Consider the following 23898-nt stretch of genomic DNA (forward strand, 5'->3'; position numbering starts at 1 on the left):
ATCTTTGTAACAGTGTCACATATGGTAAAAGCTGTGTCCTGTGATACCAGTATATACCGCACAAGCCCAATCACATGTAGAATGATATTCCATTAAGTAGTCCACACATCAACAGATCCCCAGAGAGGAAGCTCACAGTGACACACATGCCAGCCCTTTCATTGTGGCTTAAGTCTTAGGATGAAGTATATTCTATGGTAGAAATGTGGCTGGACTGTATGCAACAAGTCATTGGGCCTGGCTATAAAGGTGTTGTACATTCATGCACAAGTAATTTACCCTTCAGAAGGTCACAATGCTGTGTTGTGTTACGTAGTAGCTCACATCACAGTACACATCAGTTGGTCCTGGGCTACATGATGTGATTGGCTGGCTTAGTCAGTGTAGGCCACGACCAGGGTTGAGGATAATTGCAGATGACTATAAAAGTGTATATTTATGTCCCTGTACTTTTCAGCATGTGAGAATTACACATGTAATGTGTTAAAAAATGACAAATGCTTGTGCTAGGTATCATAAAGTATGAAATTATGATTTGTTTATTCATCTATTGCATCCATACTGGTCAATGCTCATCAGAAGCAAGCCATTTGGAGAGCCATCATCTGGAAGGTGCAGCCTCTGGGGGTATATCGCCAGTTCAGCATCTGTTGCCGGAAGAGGTGGGAGGACCTGAGAGCTGGGCCCAAAAGATCACAGCTGTCCAGCTGGGGCTGGTCTCTCAATGTGGATTGTTTGCGCACTGGACCCTGGCCCTTCCTAATGGCCCACAAACTGGCTGTGGCCTACCCAGAGCTTGATGGGCAGTTGAGGGACTCACAGCAGCTGCAATGGGGTGAGTCCTGACCAGAATCATACATGTTACATTGCCAGCTTTGGGGGTTATTCCAACTTTGGAGGAAGTGGTAATCCGTCCCAAAAGTGACGGTAAAGTGACGGATATACCACCAGCCGTATTACGAGTCCATTATATCCTATGGAACTCGTAATACGGCTGGTGGTAAATCCGTCACCAAAGTTGGAATAACCCCCTATGTGTCTTATAAGCAGGCATCCCCCCATCAATATTGGGTGTGGCACATGTGTAACACACAAGAAGAGAAATTGTTTGTATAGATCTGGTAGTAGGTGCATGCTGATGTGCTTTGCCTATTGTCTGTATGATCGGGAACACAGCATAGTCTAGTCCACTACAAATTTACTGTATTAAGCAGACACATGGCTGAGTAAAGTGATTAATCAGCTCATGTTGTTTGATGCTGTAGGTGACATGTCTACACAACAGGCCACTTGTCATCAATGTGTCAAGATTGATGCTACCTCACTACAGTGTCTCATGGGAGCCCTCTTACATGTGACATAGCATACAGTGCACTTCAGGTGCAGTCACTGATAAATAGTTCTCCTTGGTAAGTGGGTAAGGTACAGTTACATGAGCTAGCAAACTTTACTGGTGTCGTCAGTATTTGTGCCTACATGTTGGCATTTGTACCGTTCACTTATGGAGTATCATTTATACTACTGTTTCACACATGATCAACTTGTCTTCATAGCAAGATGTTTGATTCCAATCACATATGTGTGTGTAGGCCAAACTGCATTTATGAAAATAGTTATATGTTATGGGTATACAGTTCACGTGTTACCACAGACAAGAGTGTGTAAACATTGCTTAGTGGTTCACACATACCCTATGCCATTACTCAATGTCATTAGTCAGGTCCAATTGAAGAACTGAAGGACATGACAGGTAAACCTACAGTATTTTCTCTCAATGTGAATTTCCTTGCCATTAATGTGGATTTATTCATTTAAGTGATTTGAACATGTTTATTTGTGAAGGTCTATTAACTGACTGCTGACATGCATCAGGAAGTGACATGCAGAAATGTGGGAATCATATGTGAGTGTGTACACCAAGTAATAGATTGGACTTTGTGTGTGCATAAAAAAAGGTAGAGTGGTATGCCATCCTTTTAGGAAACATATTAAACCATCTCTTCAGGTAATAGGGATTCCCTGAGCCTGAACAACATTCAATTGTCGGCTTTTAGTTATGCAATGTTAGAATGGTGTTCTCACCAGTACCAATCTGGCTGGTGATTTAATTAGGCCTAGATGATTTATTATGCTGTGGATATTTGTAGACCAATCTCCGAAACATTTTTCCCAGATTGTCTCCAGTCTACTGTTCTGTGTGACATGTGTTACAATACAAAGCTACATAAGTACAACCTTCATGACACTATTCTGACAATGGACATATTAGGAAGTTACTATTGGGAAGTTTCAACAGTGTGACATGAGTTTTTGTATGTCACCTTATTTCTGCTGCTGTACATATTACTGCCATATAGCTGTATCAGTTGACCATAATTTCATTATGATGTGATATTAGGAATATGAACCTTTGATAATTGCAGGTCCTTGTGTGGAATCTGTAGGAATGAAGTTGGCATTGCCATATATTTGATATCAGCTTACTGATGTATGCAATAAGAGCCAAACTATTCGAGGTGGTGAGGTTTCCTACTTAACACATCGGTATTGTGATTAGACAATTTCACTCATACATTTGTAGCGGTCTGTGAATATGACTTTACTGTAAGCAACTGTTTACAGGTCATGTAGCATGTGTATGGTGTTCCACATGTTGAAGCCACTTTAGTGGACCTTTTAGCTGGAGTCTACTATACATTTTAGTGCTGATAGGTGATCAAAGCTATTGGTTTGACATTTAAGCATCAACCCTGGCAAGCGGAGGAGACAGTGCCAGCATCTGTGGGGAAGAAACTGGCCACAGTATCTCTGATCAAGACACAACAGACACAGAGTGACCCAGTGGCCTAGAGGGTGAAGGGAGTGCCACGGAGGACACAGACTCAACATGTCCATCATCAGAGTCAAGCTCCAGTAGACACTCTCTGATGATGATGGACCACACAGAACCAGTTCTTACACCATCCTTGTCCACCACCCACACTACCATCTCCACCCTCCCTGTTGTTCCCCTCCCACTTGGCCGGACCCACTCACCTAAGAGGGGAGCTCTCCTTCACTCCAAGAACATCACCCCTGTCCCTGTTACCCCTGCTGCCCTGAGTGAGGATGCTATTAATCCCCTGTTAGAGATGGGGTCTTTGGTTGGCAGTCAGGTCACCCCCTGTCCAAGCAAGAAACCTCACCCTGGTCAGGGTAAATGAGAATCACACTCAATTAACCCACACTCACCCCCTTGGTAGCTAGGCATGAGCAGGTAGGCATAATATCAGAAGCAATGTATGAAGTATTTGCACCAACAAACACAGTAATCCAGTGAAAACACTACAAAATGGACTCCACACCAGTTTAGAAAAATAGGCAATATTTATCTAAATCAAACAAGACCAAAACAACATAAATCCAACATACACAAGTCAAGATATACATTTTCAAAAGAATAAGACTTTTACTCCAAAGAAAACAATGGAACCGTTGATTTTGCACAAAGTACCTGGTTAACGTACGGGTGAGTGGGCATCGGAAAAGGCATCAATGCCTCAATTCCTTCCTCACAAGGGAGGCTGTGTGGCGTTTCTCCTCTGGTCAGGTCAGCCGTGCTCCGTTTTTCTCCCTCACAAGAGAGCGATGTGTCAGTTTCTGGACAGTGCACCCCAGATCCGCACAGAGACGGGTTGACTTTGATACCCAGGGATGATGCATGGAAAATACTGTTGCATTGTGTTAGAAAACCATGCTGGGTGGGGTTTGCATCATTATCAGCATCCGCAAACGGGTGTTGCACGTCGTTTCTCCTAGAAGCATCAATCTCCCAGCTGTGATACAGGTGGAGCATCGATTTTAGCCACAAAGCCGGCAGCGAGTTGTTTATCAGTCGTGTTGCAGATGGTGCATCGAAAATGTCCCCGCACAGCATTTTGTGCATGAATTTTCAGCTCTTTTCTGCCAACTTCACCTTTCAAGGACCCAGGGAATGTATAGGGCACCACTTGGCAGGGCAGGAATCTCAGTGGAGAGTCCAGGTGCGGGCAGAGGAAGTCTTTGATGTCCCTGAGACTTCAAAAAAGGAAGCAAGCTCAATTCAAGCCCTTGAAGTTTCTTCTCAAGCAGGAATGAACAACAAAGTCCAGTCTTGTTCCTCTTTCACAGCTGAAGCAGCAACTGCAGGATTGCCCAGCAAAGCACAGTCAGGGGCAGCACTTCTCCTCAGCTCTTCTCCCTGGCAGGGTTCCTCTTGGTTCCAGAAGTGATCTGATTTTCAGGGGTTTTGGGTCCAATACTGTTACCTCTTTCTGCCTTTGAAATAGGCATACTTCAAAGGAAAGTCTGTTGTTCACAAGATCCTGCATTTCCCAGGCCAGGCCCCATACACACACCAAGGAGACTACATTGTGAAAGGGAAGGCACAGCCCATTCAGGTGTAAGTGACCACTCCTCCCTCCACTCTAGCACAGATGGCTCATCAGAATATACAGGCTACACCCCAGCTACGTTTGTCTCACTGTCTAGAGGGTTATTCACAAAAAGCCCAACTGTCAAACTGACCCAGACAGGGAATCCACAAACAGACAGTGTCCCAGAATGGTTTAGGCAAGAAAATGCCTACTTAAAATTGTAAGTGCAGAAACCCCAAACTCCATATTTCTATCTGCTCTCAAAGGGAATCTGCACTTTAATATTATTTAAAGGCAGCCCCCATGTTAACCTATGAGAGAGATAGAACTCCCAACTGTGAAGACTGAATTTAGCAGCATCTCACTGTTAGGACATGTAACACACATCAGTACATGTCCCACCTTTAACATACACTGCAACATGTCCATGGGGCTACTTAGGACCTACCTTAGGGGTGCCGTACATGTATAAAAAGGGAAGGTTTAGGCCTGGCAAGTGGGTACACTTGCCAAGTCGAACTGACAGTTTAAAACTGCACACACAGACACTGTAGTGGCAGGTCTGAGCCATGTTTCCAGGGCTAATAATGTGGGTGGCACAACCATTGCTGCGGGCCCACTAGTAGCATTAGATTTACAGGCCCTGGGAACCATTAGTTCCCTCTATCAGGGACATAGTAGTAAATCAAATATGTCAATCATGGATAGCCAATAACACATACATTTTACATATGATCACTTGCACTTTAGCACTGGTTAGTAGTTGTAAAGTGTCCAGAGTATCAAAAACTGCAAAAACAGAGTCCCGCACACATCAACAAGTTAGGGCAGACCACGCCAAGGATGCCAAGTCTAACTCCTCCTGAGAAAAATCTCTGTGGGTCACATGGTGCTAGTGACGGTACTACTACTGAATGCCATCCAGGTCCCATCCAGGTGCATCCACAGTGTTATGCCTGCCCTACAGAGATCTTTTCAGGCTCTGGACTCCAAAATCGCTGCAGCCTTCCACCCATTCCTAACTTCCACCCCACTTCCTGTCTCTTCCCTATCCAACTTCCAACTTCCCTATTCCCATACCTGTACCACGCACACACAATCCTAACTTTGGATAAACCTCAACAGCTCAAAGCAGTACATGAAAACAGAAATGCCACAAACACAAAAGTACACAACCACACACCAGACACCCGTTACCACCACCACCACCCTAACATACACCCAGATACCACATCCACACCGATAGATCCATCCACCATCTCCAACATAGCCCCAGATATCACAACCATACACACAGATGCATCTACTACCCCAGAAATCCCTCAGACACCATACCAGCAGACCTAGCTACCACCCCAGCATACCCAACACATTACATCACACACCACCAAAAACTGCAAACACCCACACTCACCCACACCACAGACACCTACAAAGCACAAACATGATATGCATGAGAAGCATACAACAACACCAACAACATACCCACCCACACCTGACACTTCCAGACCCTTTGCGTCCTAACCCGTAAACCCTCCTGGACACACTATCCATTTCTCCAAGAGAGGTTATTATTCCCATGCCAACTCAAAGTGGCAGTGAAACTGCACACACAGTACTTGCATTGGCAGGCCTGAGGCATGGTTAAGGGGCTACTTATGTGGGTGGTACAATCAGTGCTGCAGGCCCACTAGTAGCATTTAATTTACAGGCCCTGGGCACATCCGGTGCACTTTACTAGGGACTTACAAGAAAATGAAATATGTCAATTGGTTATGAGCCAATGTTACCATGTTTTAAAGGAAGAGAGCATATGCACATTATCGCTGGTTAGCAGTTGTAAAGGGCGCAGAGTCCTAAAACCAGCAAAAACAGTATCAGAAAGTAGAGGTAGGCAGGCAAAAAGTTAGGGGTGACCACCCTAAGGCTGTCAGGTCTACCAGCAACCCTCCCAAAGTCAGGCCCACCCCTCCAAAAACCAAGCCCACCCCTCCAAAAACCCAGCCCAACCATCCCAAAACTGACCCCACCCATCCCAAATGACAACATTGAGGTGCCAGAATTGCCAATTAGATGCCCCATCTAGGGAGCTTTCCATGGCAGTGTTATGAGAGGAAAGTTTAGTGGCACAGCATTGTGCTGGACCACATATTGTATTATTGTCTGACTACATGTGATTATTCTTTTAAACAAAAAAGGATTTGCTTGTTTTTGTACACATTAGTCCTGCCATTACTTTTTTTAACCATTTTGATGTTCATTAATACTTTTGGGGTGTATGACTACACTTGTGTTTGTTTCACCCTGATTGATGATCCATTTGATGTGTTTGGTATGATCTGACCGTGGAAACAGTGCTGGAGTCATGCAAGGCAAGGGGAAATGTTAAATGGATAGACAAGTGGGATGTAATTCAATTGGGTCTGACATTGCTTTGGGTGGTGTTTCATATGGTAAATATTTCATCTTGACTTTGCCAATGTCAACATCTATTGGGTTGAATTCCTCCCTGTAATGTAGGTTGGATATTTGTTTGATGTGTGCAAGCTAGAGATGTGCTTCTCCACACATATAGAGTGTTCAGTTGTCATACCATTTTTTAAAGTTTATTGGGCATATGTCTATTTTCATCTGTGTAACTTACACCTACTTTATCTAAATGTGTGACCATTGCTGTTACTGCTGTGTTTGCTTTCCTGACTTACACTTACACATTTCCAACATATGCATGACACTTGTTTATACTATTAGTTGTCCCTAATATACTAAAAGCAACAGCCCCTGTGTAAATAGAGGTTTTGAGATGTGCAAAGTGGATTTTGGCCCAGGGCACACGCCTTCCAGGAGTCCAACTTGTAGAGGCATACCTACTCTTCAGGGAGTCTTTATATTGTGACCTTTGAATGTTTCCCACACTGATTATTTTGCATCACATTTAACTAACATTTCTTTGAAATGTGGGTGATATGTGAGAGTCTATCACAGAGATTTAGTAGAGAATGTGTATTTCAGTTTCATAACACATTAATCCAGATGCATCTTTGATATCGCTACAGGACTAAGCATTTGAGCAATGTGAGGGTGTCACTTAGATTAATAGATGAGATATTGATGAGGAGGTGCTGTTTTGTAAAACAATTTAATTATCTCTGATAATGGGATGTGCAGACATATTGACTTTTATAGAATGTGACTGTGCAGTGTTAGTGACCTGGCCAAAGAGGGCATCATAGAGCTGTGATTGGATCAAACATTGAGAACAACTCCGAACAGGGAACACAAAATATGTTTGGCCCAGTGACTACAAACCCCTTGAGAGGTCCATGACAGGGCATCTACTGCTGAGGAATTAATGGTAAGTGTTTGGCTTACTGTCGGTTGAGTACACTACAGTGCCATTTTTGGGCATCATCAAGCAGCACAAGCAGTGGAAGGACGTGTAACATTGGCTCCATGGCAGCACAGGATGTGTGAAGCTGAGTACAGGTGAGTTTCAGCCTTATATCACTTCCTTTCAACCAGCTCAGATGTGGTGGTTGGACCGCCACAGTCACTTTGGTGGGAAGGCACTTCGTAATTGATGCAGCGGTAACACTGGTGTTCCAACTCGCGACAGACGTATTGGCCTATCTCGCTTCCACTGGCGGCAGTGGGACCGTGTCAATCTTTTATCTATGTAACCGCATTCTTTGTAATACTGCAGTTGGATCGCCAAAACAGCCATATTTTATCTGACGACGACACCACAGCTGTACCAAAATCGCCAAACTCATAATCAGGCCCTACGTTTTGTGGACACCAAGTCAGTTTTTATTCATTGTTTTGGGAGGTAGTAATTCTTCAGAGGAAGCAATCATTTTAAAGAATTCAGAGGGTCAAATAAAGGACTTTTAACTTTCTTCATTAGGTTATGTGGTGTGGAGCTGTGATTAGAGAAGACACGATTTCATAATTTATTTACCCTTAAAGAGCTTTGATTTTTGAACACCTTGGTGTGGATGATGCAGAAAGGAGTTTCATGTGAGAGTTGGGTGTATTCCCTGGAAAGATACAGCCCATGTTGTAAATGTGTCTGGAGAGTGTGTTTGGCAAAAGACCAGTAATTGAAGGTTCAGAGTTTCTACAGTAGTTAGAAGGGTTTAGTTTCCATGAAAGAGTCAAGGCAGGATGCAGAAAAGGTTGGATTGTGTTTGATGGGCCTGTAGACAGGTAAAGAAAAGTGGATAAGACAAAGTTGAAAATGGGACTATAGAAATTTCATTCTGCAGCTGGGAAGTCTTTGAAAGAGTAAGTAAGCAGTTTTTGAAAGGCACTGCAATCCCTCTGACTTTTTTCTTGGTAGGATGGTTTCTGAGCATGATTTGGATCTCCTTGCACAGTTTGGGCCTGTGTCCTCTTCTAGCCAGATGTATGTATTTGAAAGTGACTGTTATTCTTCTGCCAGTATTCTTGGTAAATGATTTTTGATCAGCGTGTGGTAGTCAGCCACAATGACTCTTGAATTTTGTGATTTAATTTACACCTAAAAGTGTCTGTCATGAAAAGGAGAGGGTGTGTCAATATTGCGTGGTTGAAATATCAACTCCAAAATAACACATGGACATATCATAATGGCAAATATACATAAAAGTATTAACTTATTATTCTTAACTTTACATTTATTTGCTATGACGATATACTGATAGTTGATATTATGAATGATTATAGTCTGGATTGTATAAGCAGGAATTTTGAGTATTCACAATATCTAGACTGAAATATTGAGACCCAAAATATCAAGAAGGTAATGTACTGATGGAGATATAGATTTCCTATTCTTATCTCCACATCTGCGTATCTTGACACTGAATATATTGTCAATATGTGTACATGATGTTAGATACAGAAACCCTATATATACTTGTTGATATTTTGAATTTCTATATTGTGGCTATAAAATTCCTGCTTGGATATTAAAAACCACACCACTGCGGATCCAATACTTTTGTATGGTGTTATTTTGACTACAATATTGTGACCCACACCAAAGAGATTCAGGCTACAGTCTATGACCAGGTTGTGGATGTGTAGGGGAGCTTTTCAAAGATATTGCATTACAAAGGTGTTAGACCTGTCAGCCTTACGATGATATTCCCCCAAACATTCTGCTTTCCCCCCTCCTGTTTTGCTGAAATTCATTGTTGTTGGCCTTCAAACTCTGTGCACTTTACCACTGCTAACCAGTGCTTCAGTGCTTGTGCTCACTCCCCAAAACATCGTAAAATTGGCTTACATCTGATTGACTTTTTTAATTTACTTATAAGTCCCTAGTATAGTGGTTGTCTATATAGCTGGTAAATTGAATGCTACTAGTGAGCATGCAGCACTTGTTATGTGACTCACTTAAGTAGCCCCTTAAACCATATCCCAGATCTGCCATAGCAGCCTGTGAGATTTTTAAACTGCCAATTCAACTTGGGAAAATAAACACCTTGCCAGGCCTAAAACACATTTTTTTTACATATAAGACAAACCTAAAGTAAATCCATGAGGCAGGGTGCATTGTACTTAAAAAGTTGGACACGTACATCTATGTTTTGCTTGTCCTGGTAGTAAAAAAATCACACATTGGCTTTTCACTAATATGAGATTGATCTCTCTCATAGGATAACATTGGATTAACTTATTACATTTAATATGTGATAACTTTTGTTTATGAGCAGATGCATTGCTATTTTTGGTGTCTAAGGAACTTCAATTTAAAATCCTCCTTAATGGTAATGTTAGATTTTAAGTCGGAATTCTGAAAGAAAGTTGGCCTTTTCTTGTCATAACCATTTGGCGACTGCAGCCTGTTAGCTGTGTCATATGACTGGGTGTAGTTAATAGTTTGCTTTGGGTTTTCCTCACAGACAACTAAACAATAGAGGGACTTGGCATTGGCAGGGTGGCCCACCCGAGCAGGATAAGGGTGTGGACCTGTGCACAGCTCCACTTGCACTTCAAAGACCTTGCCTCAACTCATGCACTTCACACTAGTCCAGTGTGCATGTGACAGGCTGGGACCAGGGGAGGGAAGCAGAAAATTCCAGACACTTCTGTGGGGTGAAAAACCCCAGAAGCTTCTTCCACTTCAGAGCTTGACCAGGTATAAAAATAGGACTCTCAGAACCACTTCTCAGTTGATGTCTGGACCTACAGAGGGCTCTCCGATGAATGTCCTGTTTCCTGTGGCCTGCTGTGTACTTCAGAAGACTGCTCTGTTGCAGCAAGAGGACTGCCCTGCTGCCTGAGGCCTGTTCTCTGCTTGACCCCAAGACTTCCACAGTGACTCCAAAGGCAAGTTGGCAGGCCTCCTGATCAGAGCCTCAGAGAAAGAAAAGGCACCAACGATCTTGAACTCACAGCTGGACTCAGTCTGAGTGAGTCCTGACCATCCAAGTGGTGCCCCTTCATTCCTAGACCATTGGAAGTACTGCTAAAGATGTCCAGAGGGTCTGCATCCAAAACTTGGGATTTAAAACATTTTCAGCCAAAAAGTGCCTTGAGAAGGAAGAGGAGGCCAGGACCTTGCTGCTTGTCTAGCCACTTAACTTGAATCTCCGGTCAGCAGTAGCTACCTGAATGTACTTCTCCAGAGCAGCAAATCCTGATCTGCAACTCCTGTCCAGAAGGTTATCTAACCTTGTGGAGCCCACATTGGCTACAGACTGCAGCCGCATTTTGCTGGAGATTTTTGGCTTCCAAATAGAGACAAAAGGCCTGATTTAGATCTTGGCAGGGGGGATACTCCATCACAAATGTAACAGATATCCCGTCCACCATTGGATATAATGAGATCGTAATACGGTGGACGGGATATCCCTCATGCTTGTGATGGAATATTCCCCTCTTCCAAGATCTAAATCAGGCCCTAAGTCTGAACGTAGAAATCTTCACTGTGACTTCGTCCAGTGGCTCTCTAACGACAACATCTCCTCCTCAGATACCACTAGCTGCCTTGCTCCACTGAATTTCACCATCTGAGACAATTTTCACAAAATGTCTTGTGAGCCTGAAGGTAAGTGGCTACCATCCCGAATTCACTTCATGTATCCAAACCACCCTCCATCGTAGTTAGCCATAACTTTTGACTTTGCGCTGGTCTCATGCAACTATATGTCCGTGGTTAGAACTTTTTCACTTTAAACTTTAAAAATTCATAACTCTGGTTCTACCAGTTGGGTTGTAGTTGGTTTAGTATCAAATAATTTATTAAAATGCACTCTATTTTTCTAAATTGGTGTGGTTTATTTCTTGTGTGGTGTTTTTACTTTATCACTGCTTGAGTGCTGCATTAATACTTAGCACAACGCCTCTAAGTTAACCCTGACTGTTTTTGTGGCATTCCTATCAAAGGGTTAAGCATAAGTTAATTTAGTGACTTTTTTTGGTTTACCTTGACAAGGATTGTGGATGTTGCTTGAACAGGGGTTCATCCCCTTAACCAAGAACCCAATTTCTCATATAAGAGATTATGGTTACAGGAGGTGGCTGGTTAATTGCAGGTGGCCAGAAAGATGTAAAGAGGTTAGGAACTCCAGAAGACAGAGAAATTATCCAATTGTGTACAGAGAGAAGAAGATTGATGGAGAAAGGGCACTGGAAGGCATTTTAAGATGGGGAGGATGAGGGGAGGTTTAGTTGTAGAAAGCGGGTGGAGATGGGAGAACAAAGTGGTTAACCTGCTGAAGATGAGGGTAGCTGGTATTGTGTGTATTTGTATGTAGTGATGTTCCATTAATGTGGTGGAAAACTATAGTTATTGTAAGTGACAGTAATGGTGCATTTTAAATTTGTCCTGGCGCTTGCTGCTTACCATCACAGGGAAAGTCACTCAAATGCTGTTAGTGGACATCAATCTTGGCACAGTCTGGAGGTTCTTATTTGAGTTTGAGACAAAATAAAATTATAAAGAAATAACAGAACTGTACGACATTAATAGCGATGTTGGAGCTGACAGTGAATTGGGGGCATGAACAACTTTAGAGAGCAATCACTTGTAAAGAGGAGCAGTGACTCAACTAATATTAATGTCTTTTTGGAGAAGGGAATTTTGTGTACGAAACTGCATTTTACTGAAGGGATAATAAGACCCCAACTAATCTGTGGTCTAAAACGCTGGTGCAAAAGGGCCATTTGTTGTGCATGCGAGAATTCCAGAATTTGATAAGGCTTCTAATGAGTTTAAATACCTACAAAACTAACTCATGATAATAGAACACCAATGTAAAACTCCAAAAATAGTCAGACGAATGTGGGATCTATAGCCAGACCTGGCCAACAAAAGAAATGGCTTTGAGCCCCAGTTTCCAGATTTTAATTTTAAGAGAGCTGTGGAATTACCTATTGTGTCTCACGGATATGTTATTAGCCTAAAATTTGGAACGCCTGATGTCAATGTAGTTTACAGTTAGATTGGAACATAAGGCTCGTCAAGTTATTAATGCAAAACTGTTTCACAACAATTTCCACATTTAGGGAACGACAAATAATGAAAAGCATCTTGCTTTATTCAAGCGGCCACCCTAAGATTTAGAAGCCAGACTGCTGAATTTTATTCACAAGTGGTCTTTTTAAGCAGACTCCAAAATCTGGTTTGTGATAGCCGCAACAGAGACAACTATAAGGATGGCATATCAATAAAAAGTTGATTGTTGGTGAACATTCTTGTGAATGAAAAGTATTGTTATGTTTTTTTAATGGTACTAATCTCTCATATTTTTGAAGTGGAAACCTAATAAATGTATTGATAATGCTGACAAGATATCTAGGTATTTTGATTGTTATTATATTATAATAGAGTTGATTGTAATACGTTTTTTTCAGTTTGATTGGCGGATTAATTAATCATTACGTTATATGTTCTGCTTTTCCTACAGAGGAAGATTTTCTCCTTTCTGTCATCTACTGCGATCAATCTCCCATGCAATGAAAAGACTGCAAATTCTTAAAAATATGTGCCAAGTGATATATAAAACTCTAATTTGGGAGTTTTATAATTTCCTCAACATGACTCCTTGGCTTGGAAATATAATTGTTGGGTCACTTATGCATTGAGGCACCTTCCTCAAGATTTACTCTTCAATGCAAGCTAAGGTATCCAACAAGTTGGAGAGATACATCTCCCGCTAGCCTTCCAGTTGAGATTAGAATGCCTTTGTGTCAAAGGTTATTTACTGAGATTTTACAGGGCACATTTCTAGATAGGGATTACAGCATAAAGAAGTCATCAAACATTACACGCATATTCCTAATGATATAGTCAGGTGATTTAAAACGTGACATTTCCAGTATACATAATAAGGTCAAATGCATCTCAGTCAACCGAGTTATATTGAATACTTCCAGTGCCCAACTTATCCATTCCCTCTCCCCCGAAAAAGCCTGAACAATGAACCTTGAGTGATTGCAGTTAGATCATATAGTGGGTGATGGATCGGAACATGCTGGTGGATATGCAGCTTCGTGTGAGTAATCTCCTGTCACTGGGAGGTTACCACCAGGTCCTTTGAGAGGGTCAAAACTGAAAGAGGTGAAGTACTTTTGTGTGAGTGGGACAGGAGGTGAGTGGAAGACCTTCTGATGGGAAAGTACCTAAAGGATCCCATTGATATTCAAACTTTTTATAATTATCCATTAAAATATTTGCCATTCTTCCCATAACCTGGCCTGCCACTGGAAGATCAAAGGTGCTGTGGTTTTCTTCCAGGCTGCCGATATGGCTGTCTTAGCTGCAACCAAGCACAGTGACATAATAGAGCGGTGACTGAAGGTTCGACTCTTAAGAGTCTTGTTTCACAAACCCAACCATGCAAAGCTTATTGTAGAAGGGTGAGGATAACCTAATGTGGTTTTAATTTGCACCAGAATTTCTGCGTAGATGGGTTGAGTGATCGGATAACCCCACCAAATGTGTTGGAAGTCATCAAGTAACCCAAGTCCTCTCCAGCATAAATCAGTTGTGTTATGGTAGTATGTTTTAAGTTTGGTGGGGTAAAGATACTAATCAAGCAGAAGTTTGTAATGAGCCTCCCTCATCCCCAGGGAATGATTACATCTGTGCATGTCTCTCCATAGCTTCTGCCGTTGTTTATTTGTTATTGGGTTGCCAAGAACCTTGAATCAAAATTCTATATGGCGTGGATTGGTTGTGAGAAAAGTTTCAAACAAGTGAGCATAGATGAAAGAGATAGAACTCTTAGCTTCTCCTGCTCATTGCACAAACTTTTCAGTGGGGGAGAGATATCTAGTAGCTGATAGGTGCATATCTGGATAGAGGACCCAATGATTAAGTTGAGTATAGTGATATCCCTCCAATGTGGGCAAGTCAAAGTCTCTGTAGTTCTCAAAAGTAATTACGTCCCACCCATAGAACAGGTCAGAAATGGTAAGATATCTCCCTCCTCTCCATGGGTCAAAGGGTCCTGGCACGAAGGCAGGTGGAAATGCAGGCTTAAAGTGAATGGGAGTGTAAGTGAAGGGAAGATAGCCCATCGAGCTGACTCGAGTAATTCGAGTATGTGTGCTAAGGTTTGCGTTAGGGAGCGATCTCTTTTCAGTTTCCATAATACATCCCAGACATATTTGTTTGTGTTTTTTTTCAGAGACATGTAGAATATGGCTGCTAACATAAGTAGATGGGTAGCAAGTAGGCACCCCTAGGGCACTTTCAGGCAGATTGTGGGGAGCCAAGTGATGGATCACGGTGGATCATGACCCACTTGAGATCTTCCTCTGGGTTGCTGCGGAGGGACAGTCTGACTATAGTGCAAACTGTATATCACCATGGAGAGGTCCTGTAGAGTTGTGCGCTCAAAGTGCTCTGTTTTGGTGCAGGCTCAGCACACTCTAGTGATGGAGATGGGCTCCTCAAAGATGGGTAAGTTGGTACCTTGGGCATCAGCACAGACCTGTTAGGGCTCTCTGTTGTACCCCAGTACTTCCTGTGCTGATTTCACTAGTGGCGGGTTTGAGGTGTGCAATAGATGAAGGCAATATTGAGTGTAGCATGACCAGTCTATCACTTATTTCAAGAATCACCAGGACAGTTGGAAAGGGGACACTGTGCCATTACCTTTTTCTAATGCTTTGCTTTCTGTTTTGCCCCTAGGTGTTAGGTGTGGGGATGGGCACTGCAGGACTCAAGGTAGAATGAGAGCTGTGGTTCCTTAGTGCAGCCAGGGACACAAAGGTACAGGGCAGCTTGCTGTGGTAGTAGTACTGCCCATTGGTAGCACAGGGTATTCAATGCTGAACCCATGCTGACCTCAAAATCTCAGCATCTTAAGAGTCTTCCCCCTGCAGTGTGGAAAATATGCCCCTGGGTCATCAGCGCAATTGTGGCGAGGCCGAGTATCGCTGAGGGGGAGCACCGCATGGCGCATCTGCCATTTTAAGATCAGGAGGCTAGACCTTCATTGGAGACAAGAGGCCTCCATAAGCCCTGGCATGGCTCCCCAGGGGCCCGACAATCGCTGCTCACTCTGCCTCAGCATGTGGGGTGGAACGACTAAGGGCATATGATCCCCCAAAGTCCCCAGACTCCTGAAAAGAATGTGAGTGAGGCTTACTGCAATGTGCACACTTGGTTCTGTGGTGCTATGCAGTATTACAGTTTAGTGGGCCCCCTGGGGGCTTGATGCTTAGGTGGGTGCTCCCCAGCACGCCCCACTTCCAATACCATAAAGTTGGTGATGTTGACCATGATGGGTGTAGCTGACTGGTAGCTGCTCTTCTGTCTGAGTCCCACAGCAGTTGGTGACCTTTGTGTGGAGGGTGAATGTGGGGCCCATCATCTGAATTTTGTGGGAGTTAAGTTGCAGCTCCCTTGAAGTCCCCCATTTTCTATTGTCTCAAGGTAGGACTTGATTTATCATCAATAGGTGCCTGATACCTTGATTTTCCAGGCGAATGCCGCTAAGCGCATATAGATGACATCCGTGTGGCCATGATTCCCTTAGAATCCCTTTATAAGGACCAAAATATCTGTGTAGCTGTACCGTCTGCATCAATTTTTTTTCTTTCATTCCTTTACATTTCTTTTTACCAATTGGCAAATTGTGTCCTCTACACTAATATAAATGATGTCCCCTGAGATTTGGGAAATCTATCATTAGTCTCTGAACAGTGTTGTCTTGAGGAGGTGGACTCGCCAAAGAAGTAAACCTGGTTGGTGCCAGTTTTTTCAAGGTTTTGGGGTATAGTACATGCACCGAGAGCAAAGTGCACCAGCTTGACTTGTGGGCTTACGTTCTGCTTCTTGGGGCAGATGGGAAGGCCTTTTTCCTTTTTTTGGGGATGATTGGAAATTTTCACAAACATTTTACCTATACATTATGCAAGGATAATCTCAAATGTCTCAATGTGTAATCAGGAGTAATAGGATGCGTTCAGCAGTGGTGCACCCGTTGTTAAGGTCCTGCTTAGTTAATCATGAGTAAATTCATAATTTTAAATATGTAACTGCAGCATGGACTATGGTCTCTTCCCCAGGGACCAACAAGGCAGCCACATGTCCCACTTCTACTCTGTTTGTAGTGGCCAATGCAAAGACGTTTGAGAAGAGGGTATATTTTGCCTCAATGAGCACAAAACTCTTGTCCAACCTGGTTTCCTAGATCCTAAAACTGGCAATATGATTGACAGTAAACTACTTGGAAGTACAGAATGGATTCCTCTACCACTTTAGTGAGCTCCTTCTTCAAGCCAGACCTACATGAATCCTGATTCTTTGGTGCTTCCAGGGCTTCAAACTGAGTGCTGTCTTTTTCTATTCCAGAATCCAAATATATCACTTAAGCTTTGTTGGCCTGCACTTCTGTGGTTGTTGTTCTGTCTATGTGAAGTACTGGGACAGCCCAAAAGGTGCAAACAAAACATCTAGAACAATCTCCACTCATACTAGATATTAGAGGAGGACTGCCTCAATAAGTGACTAATGAAAGTGCTGTTGTTCTGAGTTCTGACATTGTCTTGTTAGACCACTCCTCTGTAACAATGGAGAATGTTTTCAATATCCTCTAGCAATGAAGATGCAGATATAAAGCAAATACCCGGTCTTGAGAAAGGCCTGAATAGTTCAGTATTTAGCTTTTAAATCTTGAGTACTTACACGCTGTTGTCTTTGGTGTCGGACTATAGTCTGTCTTCTACTTCACCGGAGCTGGATTCCCCTGAGGAAGGAGTTGCAAATCCAGGATTTAGAACTGACAAGTTTTTCAATGTGTGATACATCTTTTAATGCCTCATGCTAAACCTGGAATACATCAAAATTCTTACACCTCTGTAACCCAGGCACATAAAATGATACATTGGCATTATAATAGGAATCTAACTAGCTGAAGTTGCTTAATGCACCATAATTAGTAAGAATATCACATTCTCTAAAATGCTACCATTAAAGTGGGACATGAGTAAATGAGATACAAATAGACAAAACTATTTTGTATAAAAATCAGAGACATCAACCATTTAGGTTGTATTCATTAGCAACCACTGCAAATCTGTGTAAAAGTCAAGCATTATTGTATTTGTTGTTTGTCTGACTGCAGAGGAAAGATGCTACGTCATTTGATGCCCACAGTACTTTCATCAATCATTTCTCCTGCTGCAGATTTTACAGAGCATTCCTCTCCTCATCTACTGGATATTTCAGTCTGAGGATGAACTAAGCTTAAGTAATTGTTTCATGAAGAACTTTAGCAACTGGTGATTGCTACTATTTTTCTTCAGATTGGTTTAGTTCCGGTAGGCTTTTTATTAGCTCCTGGAGCAGGTAGTGACAGCAGAAGAGTTTACTTGGTGAAAACAGCTGTTTATCACTACTATTCAAGGGCTTTGGTATATACTGCCTTGCTAAGGGCTGGGTAAGACTCCCTTTTTTTACTTGAATATTCAGTGATTTCTTGGTCATGTGGTAACATGCTTTAGTAAATATTGCAAGGTTTGGATCTAGCTGTAACAGTTCAGATTAATCACAACCAACAAATGTCATTATAGGATCACAGATATTTACTTAAGGATACAAAACTTTATTTACTATTAGAGGAGGTGGGACAGTTCAGAAAAAGATGACCACCTTTGTTTACTAGCTGTGGAAGTTGACCTATAATCCCACTGACTTTGTACCACTAAGAAGTAAATACAATCCATGTGAGCTTTTCTTCTTTGAAGCTCAGTGCGGGCTGGAGGAAGGTTTTTGTGATGAATCAGAACTGGAACATTCTCTTCAGACACACCAAGCTATGACAAAGCTCTAAAAAATGCTACATGTTTGGCTCTGGGGGGTGTGGCCTGAGTGCCGAAGATCGAGGACGCATAATCATAGCGCTCTGCTCCAGCCTAGTAAGAATCCTGTTAAAAACTTGCCCTGTGGGCCAAACAGCATCCCTCCCAGCCAGATAACACACCTCTGTGCTGGAAAAGTCAGATGGCTGAGATTCGAGGGGCATCCCAAGGGAGCGAACTGGAAGGGAGGACCGCAATACTGAAGTGGCCCAGATGGCGGTGCCCCGAGTGACGACGTCAGAGAAAGGAAGGAAGGCCGTGGAACACCCTGGGTGTGCAGCACCAGAGGTGTGGCAGAATCGAACTGCAGCTGTGCCCCAGAGAGACGTAAGGTGAATAAGGAGGGCCTGTGAGGAATATCAGAGGTGTAGGAGACTCTTGGGTCCCGATCGGGAGGACAGAAGAGAGGAGACCAGTAACTAGAAGGAAGGGCAGCGAGGAGGAGCAGCAGCACCAACGTGGACAAGGGCTGTGCAGGAGCCCCAACTGCCAGCCCAGACTGTGGGTGGCCTGGGCCTCAACGGCAGCTCAAGAGGACACATGAAATATGAGAGCAGTGGAGGGGGATGATCCAGAAAAGAGCCCGAAGGAGGACCGAGATCTGGGTACAGCCTGGATGGCAGTACCCCAAGTAAAGACGCCAAAGAAAATCAAAGAACACCTGTGAAACAGCCCAGATAAGCAGCATCGGGGGTGCAGCAGAATCGGGCTGCAGCGGTGCCCCGGAGAGACATGAGGTGAGCTGGGGAGGCCTGCGAGGAGTACTAGAAGTGTGGGTGAAATGCGGGCCCCTACTGGGAGGGTAAAAGAGAATAGCCCGGCAACTTGAAGTGTGAACGACGAAGAGGAGCAGCACAGCAGAGCTGCTGCGGACGCGGGCCACGCAGGGGCCCAGAGTGATGGCCCAGGCGGTGAATGGCCTGGGGACCAGCGGTGGCCCAAACAGACCCACAAGGCAAGAGATTAGAGGAGGAGGTAGACCGAAGAAGAAAGCCTAGAGACCATGAAGGCCAGGTGGGGCACAGGGAGTTTTGTGGTGACAAAGTTCCCTGCCAAGAACAGGGAAGGAGTCAAAGAAAGTGGGAACAAGTACAGTCATTGTGGTCCCACAGTCCACCAGGCAATAGCCAGCAGGAATGGAGGCCCCTTGGGTGACTAGAGTTTGAAAATCAGAAGGCTCAGAAGGCGAGCGGAGGCTGCAGCTCAACCACAAGAACAGAGGTCAATGGAACCAGGCCCCCTTGAGAAACACCCGTTCCTGGCTGTGACAATAGAGGCCCTGAAATAGTAAAGCAAGGGGTTGGGCGCCTGAGCTAAGCCCACCCAACAGGGTGATCTAAGATCCGAGGATACAAGCAGACCTAGAACCTACTGGCCTGGTCATTGGGAAGCCCAAACGCAAACAAGGTGACTCATAGATGGAGACTCCGGGCATGACCCACTCTATGCGGGCCATATATGGGGAGAAGAAGCAATGGCCCCCACTATACAAGCACAATTTGACCAAATCCAGGCAGCAATCGCAGACACTAAAACAGCGTTGCAGCAAGACATCGGAGTGATGTCTGTGGGCCTGGGGATGCTGAGGGCTGAACAAAGGAAACTGGCAGAAAGGATGATGGAAGTGGAGAAAGGGGTCGAGGACATGCAACCAACCTAGCGAGACCTCAAGAGACGAATGGGAGAACTAGATAAAAGAGTACAGAGACTGGAATGGAGGGCCAAAGACGCCGAAGGACATAACCGAAGAAGCAATGCAAGAGTGGTGGGCCTGCCAGAGGGCACAGAACAAAATGACATGGTGACATACTTGGAGAACTGGTTTACTTCAGAGGTAGCACTGGGCCGACTGACATCCTTTTTCTCTACTGAGCGAGCATACATGGTCCCTGGCAGGCCCCCACAACCAGACAGACCCCCACGCCCAAAAGTAGCAAGACTTTTCTATTTTAAAGACTGGGACACTCTTTTGCACGATTGACGATTGACAATGGGAGAGTAACATTATTCCCAGATTACACGTTGGCAGTTCAATCCAAGCGAGCCTCCTTCATGTCAATTAAGAAAGCGCTAAGGGAGGAAAGGCTCCAATACTCACTGACGTTCCCTGCCAAATTGAGGGTCGTACTAAAGGATAAGACCCATATCTATAAGGACCCAGCGGCGGCGTGGGACTGGCTCGACTCGTACAAAATGGTGGGGACCACTGCTGCCACTAGAGAGCAACGTAACGATGACCCACCAAAATTGAGGAAAAGACTGAGGAGAACATGAAGCAGACTAATGCTGAGGAAACTAAGTAAAGTGGAATCAAACAGAGATTGCACAACAGCTCTACAGGCAGCAGCGCATCTCCTGCATAAATCAGGTACAGATTCTGAACAGGAGTCACAATTAGATAAGCAGTCACTAGACTCAGAGTCAGGGAGATACATGCCAACACATGAGTTGCTACCTGGGGTGACACGTCAGTTAGTGGAAGATTTGATCTGACAGGACGGGCAACCGGAAGACGCTGCTCACTTGAACCAGAGAAGTCGGTGCCTCAGGTCATAGATGGGGGGGGACAAGAGGAAAGACAAACAAACAGTAATGAGACGGCTGAGGGCAGGCAAGATACCTCCCAAGAACTGAGACATCCAGGAATGCCTGATATCCCCAGACGTATGAGATAACTTTGGAAAAAAGAGTGTCTACCGACCCTAGCCCCAGATGCAAAGGATGAAATAGGGGGACCAATTACATTGCATGAGATAAAACAGGTAATAAAAGACATGGCGAAAGGTAAGACACCAGGCAGTGATGGATTCCTAGTGAAGTTTTATGCCACTCTGCTGGCACCGAAGCTGGAACTTCTCTACGTGGAGTCGCTACAGCTCGGATCTCTGTCTGTCTAGACTCGTTGTACCTCTGCTCAAGACGACAACAGTTGGGACACCAGTTACAGCTCAATATGGACTTTAAAATCTTAAGTAAGATCTTGGAAGCCAGACTGCTTCCACTCATGCAAGAACTCATACATAAAGATCAAAATGGAGACTTTATTGTATACTTTACCACCCAGAGGTCATGACCTAACCAGCAGCACACCTTTTGTCGACAGATTTAGAGAAGGCTTTTGACTCCGTATGGTGGGACAACCTGATGGGGGTGATGATTAAGATGGAAATGGGGGAGGACTGGATAAGGTGGGTTGCCCTACAATGGCAAGGGTTAAGACGGGCACTACCATCTCAGAAGAATATAACATCTACAGAGGCATGAGACAAGGTTGCCCACTATCACTACTTCTATTTACCCTAGCAATAGAACCACTGGAAAAACATTTTTGTCAGCATGGTAAGGGAGAGGGCATTCAAATGGAGGGCACAGAACACATCATATCCCTATATCTGGATGATATTTGACTGTATCTATCCAATGGTTGAGGAGGGGTGGAGCGAGCAATTCAACGCCTGGAAGATTTCGGCATAATATCAGGCCTTAATGGTAACAAAACCAAGACCTATCGGTTTCCATGTCAGCGAGACTTGCCTGCCCCATGTGACAACCTGGAGGAGCTACAGTGGGCGCCAGTGACCTTCAAGTATTTACGGATTCACGTGTACCATCAAATGGACAACATGAAAGAAGGGAACCTAGATAGGGTGCAACGCTCGTTACTCGTGAGTGTGACATTCTGGAGAACCTTCACCCTGTCACTGATGGCTAGGGTGGCCCTCTCTAAGATGGTGATGCTTTCAACTACTACATTAGTTTGCCAATACCCCAGTGGAACTACCTGGGGCATGGTTTAAACAGCTAAATAGCCTGATTAGAGATTTTATCTGGAATGGGGATAGGCACAGTTTCACTAAATAGCTTACAAAGACCAGCAGAGTTGGGGGGATTGGGAGTACCAGACTTCGAGTTGTACTACCAGGCAGCTCAACTACAATGGGTGACTAGACGGATAGTGGAGACCGAGGAACTGAGCCTGAATCGGTTGGGGCTAACACCTAACCAGAACAAACTAATTGCTCAATTGCTACAACATGAGGCCAGAATGCATCGGCCTGGCATGTTGACTCAAGCGGCCATACATGGATGTCGTGGGGATACAAGGTGAACAAGGGGAGCCCCGACATATGCTCAAAACCACTGTGTTACTTTACTGAACACCAACTAAAGGTATGGACGGAAGCAGGGGTGACAACAACAGGAGACTACTTTGAAATGGGGATGCTGATACCCTGGGCCAATCTGACTGATAAATTCCAACTCCCACCTGGCCAATTTCTGCTCTTTGAGGCACTAGTGAATGCTTTCAAAGACCTATAGGGAACAGGCCGAGAGAAACCCTCACAACACCAGGTTCTACACACACTGATAACCCTAGGCACTTCCACGAGACAAGTGACATGGATAAATAAGGCACTAACTGAGATGAAACGATTGCCTACAACCGCACTCGAAGCCAGATGGCAAGAGATGCTGGTGCATGCTATCCCTGACACTAGCTGGGAAAAAATCCTTGCATACTCCCGACATATATCGCACAACACTAGATTAAGATACCAAAAAATTAGCGCCGGCTAACGCCATTCTGAAGCGCCATGCGGGCGCCGTATTTATTCAATGACGTTAGCCGGCGTTAGCCGCTGGCGCTGCCTGGTGTGCGTGAAAAAAAATGACGTACACCAGGCAGCGCCGGCGTAGGGGAATATGGAGCTTGGCCGCCAAAAAATGGGGCAAGTCAGGCTGAGGCAAATTTCTCGCCTCAACCCGATTTGTGCCATTTATTTCGACTCCCAACCCCCATTGAAATGACTCCTGTCTTAGCAAAGACAGGAGTCATGCCCCCTTGCCCAATGGCCATGCCCAGGGGACTTCTGTCCCCTGGGCATGGTCATTGGGCATAGTGGCATGTAGGGGGGCACAAATCAGGCCCCCCTATGCCACAAAAAAATAAAATAAAAATACTTACCTGAACTTACCTTAATGTCCCTGGGATGGGTCCCTCCATCCTTGGGTGTCCTCCTGGGGTAAGCAAGGGTGGCAGGGGGTGTCCCTGGGGGCATGGGAGGGCACCTCTGGGCTCCTTCTGAGCCCACAGGTCCCTTAACGCCTGCCATGTCCAGGCGCTAAAAAACGGCGCAAAAGCGGCTGGATGTCATTTTTTTTGACCCGCCCACTCCAGGGCGTGAATTTTGCCCAG

The sequence above is a fragment of the Pleurodeles waltl genome, chromosome 2_2, assembly GCF_031143425.1.
Source record: "Pleurodeles waltl isolate 20211129_DDA chromosome 2_2, aPleWal1.hap1.20221129, whole genome shotgun sequence".
NCBI classification, from domain to species: domain Eukaryota; kingdom Metazoa; phylum Chordata; class Amphibia; order Caudata; family Salamandridae; genus Pleurodeles; species Pleurodeles waltl.